This window comes from Trachinotus anak, unplaced genomic scaffold (assembly GCF_046630095.1).
Source record: "Trachinotus anak isolate AG129_WGS33_773 ecotype Australia unplaced genomic scaffold, CSIRO_AGI_Tana_v1 ptg000096l, whole genome shotgun sequence".
Taxonomy (NCBI): Eukaryota; Metazoa; Chordata; class Actinopteri; order Carangiformes; family Carangidae; genus Trachinotus; species Trachinotus anak.
The window spans coordinates 5,001-7,500 of NW_027273947.1; positions in this window are offsets into that span (position 1 = coordinate 5,001).

Genomic DNA, 2,500 nt, shown 5'->3' on the forward strand with positions numbered 1-2,500 from the left:
CTGGCCCCTGGAGCTCTGATACAGGGGAGAGAGGCATGTGTGTGTGTGGCTGTGGAGGTCCTGTGTGGCCCTTTAATGTCACAGGGCCAGTGGCTGGGTGATATGCCTGGGTGCTGGAGCTCTGACACAGGGGCAGAGAGGCATGTGTGTGTGGCTGTGGAGGTCCTGTGGAGGTGCTGTGTGGGCCTTTAATATCACAGGGGGAGAAGCTGGGCCGTGAGCCTGGCCCCTGGAGCTCTGATACAGGGGAGAGAGGCATGTGTGTGTGTGTGGCTGTGGAGGTCCTGTGGAGGTGCTGTGTGGGCCTTTAATATCACAGGGGGAGAAGCTGGGCCATGAGCCTGGCCCCTGGAGCTCTGATACAGGGGAGAGAAGCATGTGTGTGTGGCTGTGGAGGTCCTGTGGAGGTGCTGTGTGGCCCTTTAATATCACAGGGCCAGTGGCTGGGTGATATGCCTGGCTCCTGGAGCTCTGACACAGGGGGAGAGAGGCATGGATGTGTGGCTGTGGAGGTCCTGTGGAGGTGCTGTGTGGGCCTTTAATATCACAGGGGGAGAAGCTGGGCCATGAGCCTGGCTCCTGGAGCTCTGATACAGGGGAGAGAGGCATGTGTGTGTGGCTGTGGAGGTCCTGTGGAGGTGCTGTGTGGCCCTTTAATGTCACAGGGCCAGTGGCTGGGTGATATGCCTGGGTGCTGGAGCTCTGACACAGGGGCAGAGAGGCATGTGTGTGTGGCTGTGGAGGTCCTGTGGAGGTGCTGTGTGGGCCTTTAATATCACAGGGGGAGAAGCTGGGCCATGAGCCTGGCCCCTGGAGCTCTGATACAGGGGAGAGAGGCATGTGTGTGTGTGGCTGTGGAGGTCCTGTGGAGGTGCTGTGTGGGCCTTTAATATCACAGGGGGAGAAGCTGGGCCATGAGCCTGGCCCCTGGAGCTCTGATACAGGGGAGAGAAGCATGTGTGTGTGGCTGTGGAGGTCCTGTGGAGGTGCTGTGTGGGCCTTTAATATCACAGGGGGAGAAGCTGGGCCGTGAGCCTGGCCCCTGGAGCTCTGATACAGGGGAGAGAGGCATGTGTGTGTGTGTGGCTGTGGAGGTCCTGTGGAGGTGCTGTGTGGGCCTTTAATATCACAGGGGGAGAAGCTGGGCCATGAGCCTGGCCCCTGGAGCTCTGATACAGGGGAGAGAAGCATGTGTGTGTGGCTGTGGAGGTCCTGTGGAGGTGCTGTGTGGCCCTTTAATATCACAGGGCCAGTGGCTGGGTGATATGCCTGGCTCCTGGAGCTCTGACACAGGGGGAGAGAGGCATGGATGTGTGGCTGTGGAGGTCCTGTGGAGGTGCTGTGTGGGCCTTTAATATCACAGGGGGAGAAGCTGGGCCATGAGCCTGGCTCCTGGAGCTCTGATACAGGGGAGAGAGGCATGTGTGTGTGGCTGTGGAGGTCCTGTGGAGGTGCTGTGTGGCCCTTTAATGTCACAGGGCCAGTGGCTGGGTGATATGCCTGGGTGCTGGAGCTCTGACACAGGGGCAGAGAGGCATGTGTGTGTGGCTGTGGAGGTCCTGTGGAGGTGCTGTGTGGGCCTTTAATATCACAGGGGGAGAAGCTGGGCCATGAGCCTGGCCCCTGGAGCTCTGATACAGGGGAGAGAGGCATGTGTGTGTGTGGCTGTGGAGGTCCTGTGGAGGTGCTGTGTGGGCCTTTAATATCACAGGGGGAGAAGCTGGGCCATGAGCCTGGCCCCTGGAGCTCTGATACAGGGGAGAGAAGCATGTGTGTGTGGCTGTGGAGGTCCTGTGGAGGTGCTGTGTGGCCCTTTAATATCACAGGGCCAGTGGCTGGGTGATATGCCTGGCTCCTGGAGCTCTGATACAGGGGAGAGAGGCATGTGTGTGTGGCTGTGGAGGTCCTGTGGAGGTGCTGTGTGGGCCTTTAATATCACAGGGGGAGAAGCTGGGCCATGAGCCTGGCCCCTGGAGCTCTGATACAGGGGAGAGAGGCATGTGTGTGTGGCTGTGGAGGTCCTGTGTGGCCCTTTAATGTCACAGGGCCAGTGGCTGGGTGATATGCCTGGGTGCTGGAGCTCTGACACAGGGGGAGAGAGGCATGTGTGTGTGGCTGTGGAGGTCCTGTGGAGGTGCTGTGTGGCCCTTTAATGTCACAGGGCCAGTGGCTGGGTGATATGCCTGGCTCCTGGAGCTCTGACACAGGGGAGAGAGGCATGTGTGTGTGTGGCTGTGGAGGTCCTGTGGAGGTGCTGTGTGGGCCTTTAATATCACAGGGGGAGAAGCTGGGCCATGAGCCTGGCCCCTGGAGCTCTGATACAGGGGAGAGAAGCATGTGTGTGTGGCTGTGGAGGTGCTGTGTGGCCCTTTAATGTCACAGGCCCAGTGGCTGGGTGATCTGCCTGGGTGCTGGAGCTCTGACACAGGGGCAGAGAGGCATGTGTGTGTGTGTGTGTGTGGCTGTGGAGGTCCTGTGGAGGTGCTGTGTGGGCCTTTAA